This window comes from Falco punctatus (assembly GCF_963210335.1).
Source record: "Falco punctatus genome assembly, chromosome: 5".
Taxonomy (NCBI): domain Eukaryota; kingdom Metazoa; phylum Chordata; class Aves; order Falconiformes; family Falconidae; genus Falco; species Falco punctatus.
In genome coordinates, this window is record NC_137584.1 from 78741966 (window position 1) to 78756995 (window position 15030).

Genomic DNA, 15030 nt, shown 5'->3' on the forward strand with positions numbered 1-15030 from the left:
CGGTACAAGTTAATGGTGTCTTGGTCTTTGAGTCCTAAAGAGGGGGAATACATGGCAAAAAAAGGCATTCCTTGTGTAAGACCAAAAGGGAAGACCTGCAGACTCTTAGTAGGGCCACAGCTACAGGGCTTATTTGCAGTTCAGGCAAGTCTAGCACAGGGAAACAACAGCCTCCACATAGTCTTTAAGGAATTTCAGGGGGAAATAATGATTACTGGGAAAATCCTAGCTTTTTTGTACACAGTTTTTATAAAGCATACCCCATATACATGTTTACAAAATCAGAAGCAAAAAAAGTCTGTATTTTTAATCAAAATCGAGAGGGTAGAGATCTCTTTCTTGGTGCTGCAGAGCATACAGTCAGCCTTTTCTCATCTTCCACTGCCAAAGAATTTGCCCTACAGAATCATTTCAGAATGTCCTCTTTTATTAAGAAACAGTATTTACAGAAGAACTGCAAACATAATTTTTTATCTGGCTCTTCTCCACCTGTTGTTTTTTTTTTGTTGGTTTTTTTTTTTTTACCTAAAGTTTTCTCTCTATGCAGCAGGATTTATATAACACGAGTGCCACAGCTGTCTTCTATTCATATATCTGATTAGAGCATTTCTGCTCCAAAACTACCAATCTGACAGCAGCGGCCAAAGCAACTGACACACCAAAACATGAAATCCTACAAGGAGATAACTCCAGCCTAGGCCACAAATAATCCATCAGAACTGATCAAGGATAATGAGTTACCACCCACCAGCTGTAAAGGACAGAGTGGGTCCCCTAGCTCAAAGAGACTGCCAGGGTGAAATGCATTTCCTCAAGCTGTTCAATATGCACCTCACTTCTAAGCTTCTTTGACATTACTTTCTTGAGGTATGTGGCAGGTGTCTTATAATGGCATATTTATTTATTGTGTATTCAGTGCTCACTGGAGTGAGATGTGTGCTCAGCTGTGTGACACTGTGTAAGGTCTGTCAGTAAATTTTTCTTAAAAAAAAAAATCTGTCCTTTTAATGCTGCCTGAAACAATCACTACCTCCCATCAGTATCCCCAGCATCCTTACCCACTGCATCAGCTGGTTTTGTTTGCAAGACCCAAACTTTTGTATCAGTAATATTCTAGGGTTTATGTGCAGAATATTGGTGAGAATATAAGAAAATGACAATTCACAGCTCAAAATATTGCTTCCCTGAAGACGTAATTACTTTTATGTACAGAAAAACTATTTGGCCCAATGCACCACTGAATTTGTACGTAGATTTTTGTGCTGGTCTTTATATAAGAGGTGGTCTCACACTGCATGTCCTTCAGTCTTCCCCTTCCGTGGCCTATGGATTCCTGACAGCACTACAGAGGAACTCAGTGGAAAAGGCAGACTTCATCTGCCAATAGAATTCTTCATCTTTCTGAATGTTTTTAAGTATTCCCCCACAGGCTTAACTTACCTGAAAGGCCTAAATTTATTCTGAAGGGCCTCAGATGGTTGTCTAGTTGCTTGTCTGTCTTCAGTTGCATGGCTTAGACTGCACTTTATTAAACATTTAACAGCAATTATAGTTTCCAGCCATGTTAACTAAAAAATAATTTTTAAAAAAGGCAATTTTAAAAGATACAAAAGCAAATCAATGGATTTTTAGTTCTTATCCTCCAAAGACAGTTACTCGCTTTTCAGTGTGTGTTCTGCATACGCGTGCACAGGGACTTGTCCCTTGCGGTACCCACCCATTCAGCACCAATGCTGGGCGCTGAGCCCTCCAGGTAACTGCTGCGGTGTTCAATGTATTGATGGGAGCCGAGACTTGGAGGTTACACGCCTGTTAACCTGCTCGCTGGCCCTGAGGCCAAGTGGCAAAGTTTGCCACTTATTGTTAGGCTCCTTCCATAAGGGGGTAACACATCCAAATGGCTTTTGGGAAGTTCATACAATTAAAGGAAAGCAAGGAATCGACAGGAAATGTAAACTACCTGTGAAAAACTGTTCTACCTTAAGAGCTGTTAAACATTCCAATTGGAGCCCAGAAAGACTGTGAAAACCCCATCCCTGGAGATGTTCAGAATTTGACTGGGCGCAGCCCCTGAGCACCCCGCTCTAACTGGACCCGTTTCAAGCATGACGTTAGACCATATCTAGATATTTATGATATCTATGATATCTAGAATTGCTTTCCAACCTCATTTACTGTAGGAATGGTCCTTGGCCTTTGCTGACTTCCAGACAGTGTCTGGGAAATGTTTGAGACACTGTATTTGGTCCAGACAAAACCATGCCAAGTGCTTTGATAAAATTTTAACAGTAGAGAGGATCAAGTTCCCATGCTCAGGGATATTCCCTGCCACTGGATATTACCTAGGAGAGATGTAGACAGAGATGTTGGTACTTTCAAAGTGGCACAGAAAGTCTGTAACAGAGTAGGAACATCAGTGCCTGCTTTCCTAACTGAGGTTTCCTCTGTACCACCCGGAATACTTCTTCATCAAGATGTTAATTTATTACAACACCCAGCTTCAGCTGAGGTGAAATCTGGACACAGCTTTTAGTTATTATGCCATGATTCTTGCTGGGATAGTATTTTCACATTCACCTGCTCCTTTCTGATACTGAGTTCAAGCCAAGCAAGAGACCTGAAAGGCCACATGTTCAGGAGGTGTTGTTGACAAAGTAGTTCTCATGTACTTTTCAGAATCTGGAACTCAGTGAATAGTTTGCAGTCACAAAAGACCAATAACATCAGAGACCTTTAAATAAAGGCCTTAGAATTAAATTTGGCATGTCACTATATGGTTTTAAATATGACCCCTCCAAAAATCTACACACAGATTTATTTGTATTACTGGACACTGGGTGTACCTCTACAGCTTTTTTCAAGCTGATAAGCATTTTCTTTGCTTTCCTTCTAGGATGGGAAACTGATTTGAAAGTGTTGGGATTAAGAAAATCAGTAGGACTAACTATGAAGAGAAAAGTTCTTCCTGATGCTGCCAGCTACTGGAGCACCATGTGTTAACATCAGCGAGACCCTGCAGACAAACTATGCTTCATGTTTCGTGATTGTTTTGGAAGTCATAATTGGGAGCAAAACTGTGGTCTTCATTCAGAAATTTACACCAATTAGTACTTTTATAACTATGGGTGAGAAGTACATTGCCATAATTTCACATAGCAAGGTGGAATGATCTACCTAAAGGCATCCGATTTGCCCATGGCAGAGCCAGGAGAGCTTGTTCTGCTAAGTGCCAGGATACAACCAGCATAACTTCCATTTTTTCTCGTTTGAATGAACTATTTCCCAATCTTACAAATAAAACCATTTATTCCTGTGCCTAATCCTTCCCATTGAGTGAGTAATATTAGTTGATTAGTCATTCAGGCTTTGCCCCTTAACATTGCTGACAGATGGTCGTATAAGTGATCTCTCCATAAGTGGAAATGTAATGATGCTATTCCCTCAGCCCACTGGAGCAAAGAATATTTATTACCCACCTTGCATTTGTTTCCTTTGTGGCTCATGCACTTTGCACTTTTCAAGAAGGGTCCCTGGATGCCACAGATAAAAGAGCAGCTCCCTCTGCATGCTGGCTTAGAGGCTTTCAGTAGATCAGCAGTGTATGAAACAGCAAGGGCAACTAAGGAAGCTGGAAAATTTTTTCTGTACTAAAAATAAACAGTGAATAACCGTTTACATTTAAATAAGCATATTCAGCATGTCCACATATTATATTCTAATTACTTAATAGCTTGAACTTTGTTAAACGGTGCATTTTATCGCATGCATTCAATCTTTCTTACATTGCACTGATGATGCTGACAGCAGCAAGTAATTGATCTGGGCTGTGCTTCAGGTACTCAAGTAAATCTTGATCTCACTCTTTTCCTCACACACTCATTCAATTAATTTCTCCCTAACTTTAATTGACATTTGTCTTTTTTTCAAGGGTTCCCAAACTTTATTTCCCCAAAGATGCTTTGTCATTCAGCTTGGTTCCTAAACCTCTTCTATTTTGCACGCTTCAGTCTTCCTCTTCTGGCTGCAGATCTTTCTTCCCTAAATCCTCCTTTCCCCCAAGTGCCAAACATCCTTTCTCTTTCCAGCCATTTCCATTTTCTTGCATTTTTGGGGGGGGCAGAATTAGCTGCTCAGGCTGTGGTATAAGGCTGCAGTTGCTATTGCTTCTGTGCTAAGGGAGCCCTGTACAACCCGCAGGTTGGAAGATTGCTGCTATTAAGTAGGATAAACACTACTAATAAGCTCCCATCTGTACAAGAAGGGCAGGCAATCTATTTCTTACTGAGAAAAAGGTAAGACCTTGGGAAAACACACGTGAAAAAATGCTGCTGAATTAACAAAAAATGGAATTGATGCCTTTCCTGCTTGGTTGCCTGCCTTGCCTCAGGCTCTGTTAAGGCTCCATCCAGACCATATGTGTTACGTTTCTTGCTTCTCCCATGGTGGAACAGCTCAAACATAACAGTAGAATAGTTCTTTGATTGTGGAAATCTACCCTCTTTTTAAAAATATCTGCTAACAGTAAGGAACAAAAACGTTGCAATGTATTTATGCCTCAGGGAGGGAGCAAAGTTACCCAAGGGATTGCTTCAGTCCATTTGTTCCCTAGAGCCGAGTGTCAGAGACAGTTGCACAAAACCATATACTATCCTTGACTTTTTGCATGCACAAAACCCCTAAAGATCAAGCCATAATTTCTCCCGATTAGAGCACTTACTCTGACATTCCTTATGACTGCAATAAATATGTTAAGAACATCTACTTTTAACTCCTCTTATGTCTTTAAAAAAAGCGGTGATTCATTGTTTCAGGCTGCGCTTCCAAAAGCAATGTATTGCTGGATCTTATGAAAAGCATTTTTATCAATGGATAGAAAATAATTTGCAGAATTATGTTTCCTGCTGTTGAAAAAAGCTTCCAAATGATTCTCCTACCCAAAAAAGGAAGCTGAAAATTAAAGCAGAAAAATCTTAAATAAGTTCTGATTCATAAAGTTTCTCTCATATTAAATCCTGCTCTTAATTGGGCTGCTGGCACTGCTGTGCAGGAAAAGAGCCCTCCAGATCAATGTAAGCTGGGCTAAGTATGCAAGTGTGTGCTATAAAGTCACCACTGGTAAAGATAGATTGCAGCTTTAGCTTTGCTGGAGTGTATCTACCAGGACTTGTGTTTATGTAATTGGCTATTGTCATTCTACAAGATTTGATCTTGCTAATGCTGTAAAATGATCAGGAACCTCTCAAAGTGTAATCGGTGCCATATAACGTACAGCACAGTGTCAGCCAACAAACAGCTATAATGTCAATACAACACGGCCAGCTGTTAACAGTGGGTGTGCACTTCTGAGCAGGGGTTTTGTTCATTTTATAGTGAATTCCTCATCTAAAGTATGCTATTTGTGGATGTTTTAGATAAGGCTGAAGTAACTCAAATCCTCTCCAAACACTGAGCTTTCAGGAGTGCTTTGATTACATATACATAACAAAGGGCAATCGAAGTATTTTATCCAGTCATCATTAATACTTCTGTAACAATTCAAGATGATAATGTAAAAATGCACTGAAAAACGCTATAAATATTCTTGTTTCAATAGCACCTCAAGCCTTGAACACAGATGAAGTTAAATCTGCTGGGCTAAATGTTATAGAAACCATGAAAGCAGACAGGCCTTTTAAATACACTTGCCTTTTATTAGAAGCTGTTTATTTTAATAGGAATTTTAAAATTGTAAAACAGACTTCCAAAGAACACACATAACTGACTTTACAGAGGGCATAGGGAAGCAAAGAAAAACAAGTTGACTACCTTTTGCAGTTTCAATCAGTTATGTTCTAATTATGCTTGCATCTTTACCCTTATCTGAATCAAAAATTATATATTCTTGAGCAAAGCTGACCCCCATACACACACTTACACCTAATACAAGTTCATATAATTTCTCTTTTTTGGAGCATAAGAGACAACGTGTGAGGTTTACCAGTTTATTTTAGAACAGAAATATAATAGAAAAGTTCAGCTGGAGGTGACCTACAATGATCATCGACCAACACCAAGGTTCTGTCTGCTCTGACATAGTCATGGCATCACCAGGGCTGGTGCCTGGAGTTAGTGCTACATCAGTCTGACATGGTTATTATCTTCCACCTTTCAGGCAAGAAGAAACAATTAAAAAACAAAAATAAATAAAAATACATAAAGAAAAAAATAACAGCTGGCAATGCTGGAGTGGGAAACCAGGTAGCTGTAGCAACAGCTTCAAGAACAGGACCTCAGCAAAGGTTAGAAGAGAAAAGCAGCAAGTCCTACCCATTGCCCAATTTTAAAGATTTGTGTGGTACTTGCTGTTGAGATTTGTGGATCTGAAGACAGTTCTGGAAGAACGGTGCTTGCCATGTTGACTGAAGGTAATATTTCATACCTTTGGAATTAAAGACATGTCCAGTGCCAAACCCTGCATCCATGAGTGGCTGATGGTGCTGAGCGTGGCTCAGCCTGAACTGTAAGATGCACATCTCTTTCCCTGAAACAAACCAAAAAATTTTGCCATGGACTGCCTTGTGCTACACACTTCAGCTGGACACGGGAATGAAAGGCAGGAATTATCTTCCATCTGCTTGGTTCACTGCAAGCTATTACACACAAATCTATAACCAACAGAACCAGAGGCAACAGGCACACACTGACATGCAGGAGCTTCCCCCTGAACATCAGAAAACAGTAATTTCCTGTGAGGGTGACTGAGCACTGGCCAGGTTGCCCAGGGAGGTTGTGGAGTCTCCCTCCTTGGAGATATTAAAAAGCTGTCCGGTCGTGGTCCTGAGCGGCTGGCTCTCTGTGGCCCTGCCTGAGCAGAGGGCTTGAGCCAGATGACCTCCAGAGGTCCCGTCCAACCTCAACCAGCCTGTGATTCTGTGATTCAGGCACATGGAGATTTACTGCAAATCAGCTGACACACTGGTGTGTAGCTGGTGAAGCTCCATTAACCTTACAGTTGCAGAAACTGACTGATCCAGTCAGTTTGCATGATGCTGTGACTGGGGGTGACAGCTGGTGGGCTCGCAATGTGCAGTCAGGGACCGCATCCTCTGTGTGCAAACTCTGACCTTCCTTTACAGACCAGCAAAATGGTAGATAATTTACAGTTATCAGATTATCAGATGATAACTTTCCAGGCAATGGACCTTTTGGCTGTGCAGTCTTCAGCTGGGAGGAATTAAGATCCCAAAAGGTTCACGAGTCCTAGATATACCATGGACTTAAAGCAAGACAGTTGTCTAAGTCAGCTCATCTGCTGCCTTCAGGACCCTCAAGGAAGGCTGGTGGTTTCTAGACACCAGTAAAGCTGCTGGGATGTGAACCAGACTGAGCAGCTCTGAACAGTTCATCACCCGCGCAAAAGAAAGTGCAGAAATGCTGTAATCTTCTAGCATTTGCACCTTCCTTGCTTTCAGTGCAGGGATAAGTGGTTACACTGGGTGCAAAGCAGCAACAACTCAGGCACGCAGTGTTTCCAGATGGGAAGCAGCACCAGCATTTGTGAGACCTCATAAGAGCTTCTGCCTGCATTTGCAGACACCAGGAGTTCATATACTTCAACTAAGCTCCAGAGAAGCATGCAACTTTGTGATGCTCTTCTGAATCCAGCACAAGTTCTGAACTATCTAAAGCTTTTGGTCACCTGTCATTTTTTGTTTCCTTTTTTTACCCAGAAACCTTAATCCCTCTGCAAAGATTGTGTTTAAACAATCTCAGCAACTAAATGCACGTGAAGTAAGAAAAGGAGCAAGCACACCTTGGCTAGGTTTATACACTGCAGGAGGTGCTACAGTTTGGAGATGACAGAGCAAGTCAATAGTAGATAAATCCAGGCTGCCTGTATAAGGAATCTTTTGGAAATTGGGCACGGCTAGACTTGTGGAAAGGGCTTTTTGGCTCCCTATTTAGCTGCTCCATCATGAAACGTAGTGATAGCCAAAAAAGTAACTGCATAAAAATGGCCCCTCAGTGCTGTAAATGTGTTCTCCATGGGTCTCCTGAGGCACATGTGTTGAGTTTAATGACTGTTCTGGGGTGTTTCATTTTTTTCTCTCTCTTTCCTGTAGCTGGAGATCATAGAATCACAGAATTATTTAGGTTGGAAAAGATCCTTAAGATCATCCAGTCCAACCATTCACCTAACACTGCCAAGTCCACCACTAAACCAGCTGCCTGTAAGACCATTATGGGGTACAGACTAGCGCTATGTGTGTCCCCTTATCATTCAGTCAATGTCTTTGTGAAAAGTTGTAACACTTTCCAGCTGAGTGGTAGAGGAAGCAGTGGACAGGTGTGTGCCATGATCTGATCATGTCCATGTCTGGGGATGTGGCTGTCAAAGACAGTAGCACCAAAGAACAGAGCAGCTGCCCCCCATTGACATGGGGCAGCCCCTGCCTCCCTGCCTGGAGCCTCCCAGCCTCACATCAAGCCTGTTCAACCCATGTCTCCCTGACAGACAGGAGACACCCATCCTGGCCCAGCCACACCACCAACCCACCACAATGTGGGCCACCAGCAGTGTTTTCCCTGCTGAGACCTGGACTCTAGGGCTGATGCCAGGAGTTCCTTGTGTGGCCCAGCCCCGGGCTGCCTGGGCAAAAAGAGTGCATGGTTTTGCCATGGCTGTAGGGAGCTCCAGCTCCCACTAAGACCACAACAGGGTATGGGTGGGTGTTATCTTATCTGTCCTGTAGCACGCTGACGGCTCTCCGGCTGAGTGTTGGGAAAAGACAGGAGTGTGCCATGGTCTGGTCCTGTCCCTGTCCAGGCATCCAGCTGTAATAGACAGGAGAACCAACAAATAAGAGGCAGCCACCCTCCACAGCCAGCCCCTGCCCTTCCCTCCCCTATTCTCTCCTGTCAGCCCTTGTTCACCAGCCTGCTGGTCTGCCAGCCTGGTCTGGCACAGCCCTTTCTACACTTGCTTTGGACCATCCACATCACCAGCTCCCTTGGGACACAGCCACCACCAAGGTTCCGTCCACTGGGACACAGCCATGACACCACCAGGGCTGGTGCCTGCAGTTTGTGCTGCATCACTCTGACATGGTTTATTATCTTTCATCATTGAGGCAAGAAGAAACAATTAAATAATGGAAATAAATAAATAAATGTATCTAGTTTCAGTTACAGCGCCTCAAAATGAAATTGCAGGAGGCATCTCCGTGTGTTAGAACTGCTTGGCTCAGCATTATCTATGCTGTTTGAACAGACGTGCCATAAATTTTCATTTGCTGCAATGTATTGGAAGATTTGGGAGCAATAAATACTTCCCTTTATTTATCTTTAATGAAGATCAGCATTCTGTGAAATATTCTAACATACAGTTTTCATTCATTTAAGGAAGAATGAGAAATGCAGAGTTACTAAGAAACTTTTCCAGAAGTAAAAGCTCAATTATATAGCTTGAATGGTTTTATACTAAACTCTGATTATGCCTATGACTATGTCACGGTTTAACTCCAGCCAGCGACTAAGCCCCATGCAGCCACTCCCTCACTCCCCCCACAGCAGGATGGGGGAGAGGATCAGGAGGGTAAAAGTGAGAAAACTCCTGGGTTGACATAAAGACAGTTTAATAGGGAAAGGAAAAGCTGTGCGCGCAAGCAAAGTGACACAAGGAATTCATTCACCACTTCCCATGGGCAGGCAGGTGCTCAGCCATCCCCAGGACAGCAGGGCTCCATCCCGTGTAATGGTGACTTGGGAAGACAAATGCCATCAGTCTGAATGTCCCCCCCTTCCTTCTCCTTCCCCCAGCTTATATACTCAGCGTGATGCTCTATGCTATGGAATACCCCTTTGGCCGGTTGGGGTCAGCTGTCCTGGCTGTGTCCCCTCCCAGTTTCCCGCACCCCTCCAGGCCTCTCTCTGGCCGGGCCTGAGAAACAGAAAAGTCCTGGACTTGGTATGAACCTCACCTAGCAACAGCCAAAAGCATCCTTGTGCTGTCAGTGGTATTGTCACACCAAATCCAAACCACAGCACCGCACCAGCTACTGAGAAGCAAATTAACTCTATCCCAGCTGTACCCAGGACACTTTCATTCATTTAGACACCTCAGAGCTCAGACAGCTGAACATAACCAACGCATTAGGAACATATTTTTTAAAGGCTGCCCCCCCTTCCGAGTTTATTCACAAATAATATTCAAGATTCCAGGACTCATTTCACATGCTTTCTTCAAATATTGTACTCCAAGCATCTATTCGCTACAGCAACAGTACATTCTGGGAACAAAAACAAGGGCAAACAGAATTTTTCTTCTTGCTTTGGGAAATGTTCAGCTATCTAGCCTGAAACTGATCATAAATTTTGAGAGAGAATATATGTATTTTAGTAGACATTTCTGAATTTCCCAAGGTCTAAGCTTCATTTCCCGTGAACTCTGTGCCACAGCAGTCACAAATCTAAGCAATTATGTAAACACATTTAAAAATACTCAATAATAAAGATTATTTTGACTCTTGAATGGTCAGAGGAGTTTAGAATTTATTTCTTTTGAGAAAAATGAAAGGAGAAATAGTTGGGGAAAAGCAAAATACACAGAAACCAAAATAAGTGCTGTAAATCTGGAATCCACGGGCCTGCTGCCAGCTCCTCTCCCTGAAACAGCACACTCCCCTGTACATACTTGTCCCATGTATACCCACTTATAATTCCTCCTTTTCCCCTTCCATACAGACTACACTGCCTGTTGTCATGTCAGCGTCATCAAATCCGTGTACTTACAGAGCACATTGGGTATTTGCTGGAAGCATCACAATGACAATGTATATGGGCCATACGTATCCACACTTTAAAAGATATCACTGGTCCAGCTGAGCATGAATTTAGCAGTGCGGTGACAAAAAAAAGTATTCTACATTTTCCAGAAACGTCAGCTGCGTTGGGGTAATTTTCTTTTCATCTGTTACTGGAATTATGGGTAAAACAGAAATCTCTTCCCTAATGGCCAGAAGTGTCTCTGTCACAGGACTTGGAGAATGAGAAGCCACGGAACAAAAGTTTGGTGAGGCAAATAGGAAAGTTTCATTGAATCTGCACGGCGATGCCAGCTTCTGTCTCTAGCTGTGCTTCCTCCTCTCTTCCAATCTCTCTAGTAAATGAAGGAACTTCATTAACAATTAATCAGCTTATCTCGGAATCCCAATGCCTGTGTTTGTTTTGGAAGGCTTCTAATTATGGATGACTTCATTTAAGAATGCATTAAATGTTCTACTGATTTGAAAGGAATTCATCACAGTGTAATTAGGTTGAGAGCATTTTGGTCATCAGGTGGCCTACCATTTCCCTCCTGATGGTGGTTTAGATACCGGTACTGAAAAGTGGAATAGTTGACTCTAATGACTGACCCAATTATTTTAGGCATTGCTTAGAATCAATTGTTTGCAGGTCACAATGTTTTACTCCTGACTAACAATTTCTGGCCTCACCATCATCACGGACAGCTGTCAACCAAAAATACCTTTGACTTGGAAGCAACATGCAGGTTCCTCCAGTGGGACAGTGCTGTGGGACAGTATCAGGATTAGGAAGCCCTGCACAGGAGGGGGACACAGAGTCAATAGCTGATCTTTACTGGTGACAAGGTGTAGTTCAATGCCCATCTATTACATTCCCGTCATCAGGCTGAGAGCTAGACTCTGGTACATTCCTGGGCACAGCAGGAGTAATATTAATACAGAGAGCTATAGAGCTCAAGCAGGGGAAAAAAAATATCTGTAGAGACATCATTTATTGCATTTCCAGAGTAGGAATAGCATCATGATTCTTTTGGAAAGCTGGGTGAGCAACATTTAATTTCAGTGGTCAATCCACAAAGGTATGGGAAAGGAGAGGAGAAAGAAAGAAAAATTTGGCTCACCCAAAAGACAATTATTCCTTTCAATCAAAGAAACCCACAAGAAACCTCCTCAGAACAATCCATTTTGCATCAGACTAAAATATGTTTCATTTAGTTTTAAATTATTAATGTCCTTTGATGTTTTCAACTTAGCCAATTCTGACATGAGCTGCTGTTTCTAAAAAAGAATAATCCATTTTCTCATTTAAGTCAAAACAAGATTGTTTAATGATTAAGCTATTTCTCTCATTTCTTGGTAAAGCTACTTGATACAGTTCACAAAAACCTTCATTTCCCCTGCAACCCATTTTCAAACAAATTCAATAAACATACACAGAACTTGCCTGCTTGCCTTCCCCAGGAAAAAAATAATAAAATTTCAAGTCAGGATTCTCTGGCTTGCTGCTAAAAACAGCCTGTTTCCATAGCTGTCACTTCCCCTGCAGCAAGGGAGTCTGAAACATCCCTAATGCCTCGCCTCATCTATTAAGCTTCTTCTGGCTGGCTGGCGCACTGCTTGCAGCGCCGAATGCAGGCGGGACTCAGGAGCAGCCTCATCTGCTGCAGTTCTGACTCACTTTCTTGGCCGAGCTTCAATTAGTTAGGGAATTCCCTGGAGGATGTAAGTGTCGGAATCGTAGCTCCTTTGCAATGTTTAAAGGTTAAAGGAGCCCAGAGATACCAGCGGAAGAGGTCTTCCTGCAACCACCTTCATGGAAGTTGTCAAAGCCTTTCTAGATGCCAACACCAAGGGCACTAGAGGAGGACTCTGTGTAGCAAGCTGCAAACATTCTTCTGCCAACAGACTTGCATAACAATCTGTTCAACCTGGTTCAACCCATTTCTGTCTATATTTTTGCCCACAGAACAAAAAAAAAAAAAAAAAAAAAGAAATCTTTCAAAATCCAAGCTAGGCAGCAATTATATTGTTTAGCAGAGACTGCTTCAGGGCTGCTAGACGTGCCCTGAGGGTGACATGAGATGGCAGAGAGCAGCAAAGCTGGGCTCCAGCCCAAATGGATCCATGTCCCACCAGTACTGTTTGTACCTCCTGCATATGGCAAGGGTATGGGGCTGGACTGAGGCAGGGCTCCCAACGCCGTAACTGTTTCCTTCTCACCACCTGTCGATAGCCAAGACCATGAAGCCTTTTGGGAATGAATAAAACATCATCTGTCACCAAGAATGAAACTTTGTCCAGACTGGAGTCAGGCAACAAGTCTTAGCTGAGCCATTTCTCATCCAGATATGAAAATGAGTGCTGGCAAGTTTGTCTTGATTATATATATTGTGCTGCTTTTCTGATGGAAAACACTGATTAACTATTTCATACCCACATTTTTTTTAGTGGAATATTTCAGTGTTAAAATCAAATTAAAATAGCTGCAGTTTCAATATTTTTAACATTTAAATTTACCTAAAATTGCAGTTACTTTGACTTGAACATAATACTGCCTAGTTCAAAACACATTGTTTTGAACATTTGGGGTTTGTTGGTCATTTTTTGTTTGGTTTTTTTTAAAGGGAATTCTTTCACTTACATTGATTTTTTCCTCTTAGATTTTTGTGTGTTTGTTGATATCCAGACCAGACTTCTCTCCAAAATAAAGATTTCTGTAGTCTTTTAGGAAAAATCCTAGACTATACAACCTTGAGACAAAATGTCACAGAGGGTTTTGTGCAGTTTTGCCTTAGTGGCCACGGGTTTACAGTTTGAAAGGTTTGATACTAAGCCTGCAGCCACTGGTAGCACTGTATAATCTCGCATCTCCATTTACTACAGTCCAGGAAAATGATGAGCCAGGTGTATTCAGTAGGGCAGCCAAAGTCAATGGCTTCTTCTAGCTACAGTTGTCCTCATCTGTTGCAGCACTGTCAAAACTAGAAAGCCGCAACAAGGTCTTTACCATCACATACCAAGTTAACTTCCATAAGTAGTTAGCATGCCTTGCCCTGGCATAGCCACCAATCCCCCACAAGGTCTCAAAGGTCCATCTATTGTTCATGCTGTTTCTTCATACTCTTCTGGCTAGTACCTCTGCTTCTGTTGCCTTCTCCTTGTCTCTCCTCCATCTGGAGCACTCTCTCTCCTCCCTTTTCAGATCTCTCTTCATTGGCTGCTCCTCTTCTATACCTCTCTGAGCTATTTAACCACTTAACAGAACCAGCCACAGCTGCACCTTATCTACATCAGCCAACCCCCCACCCCTGAAGCCACCCCACAGCTGTATATTATCAATGCTAATTAACCCAGCTTCACTCCTCTATACTCATCCTTGGGCCCTGCTGTAGCAGCTCAATGTGGTCCATATGCAATGTTATTCATTCACTAGTATCATGGCTTTTGTCCTTTGCAGATTATGCAAAGGATATAAGCTGTCTATAATGACCTCCAGGAAGCCCACTCTCTGTTGACTGTCTGACTGGGCTGAATTCTGGGGAAAAACGATTGCAGCTGCCCCTGAGGTAGCAGACCAAAAAGACAAAGAGGGAGGAACACCTGAAAAATCTATACCAGGCAATAGAGCAAAACAGGCTTATTCAGTGAAAGCCTAGGCTTCTTCACTCCTACATTGAGAATGATGATTTCAGAATGCTGTTTGTTTCAGGGTAAGCGACTGTGGTTTAGGCTCCATGGGAAAAGGTGCAGAAGGTACAGCCACTCTATAAAAAGCCCACATATTAATTCATACCCATGGATTAGCTGGCAATGAATGAAACCAGTTCATTGAAAAAACAAGAACCAGGCTAAACAACACATCACATCCAACCTACACAAAACTCAAACTTTAAACAGTTGAAAGGTATTTGTTAAGCAATGCTCTTTCTGTCTTTTGCCTCATCACAATCTATCTCTGATGATTAAAGGCGTGAAGACAACATCTGGAACAGGTACAGGGAGCATTTGTTGATGCCATGGGAACAGAACAGATCTTTGGTCATCCAGGATATCAATAATCAATAGCATGAGCAGCCAAGAAGCAAAATATTACTGATTCCTGTAACAAGCGAGGAGCAAATTGCCCTGCTCTGGTTTTAGTGCTTTAATAGATTTTCCTATTCAGTTACTGACTGCAGGGAAGGGAAAAACATACAGGGACAGTCACACAGGCTCTGTGTCAAGGCAGCATCCGGAACACACCTGC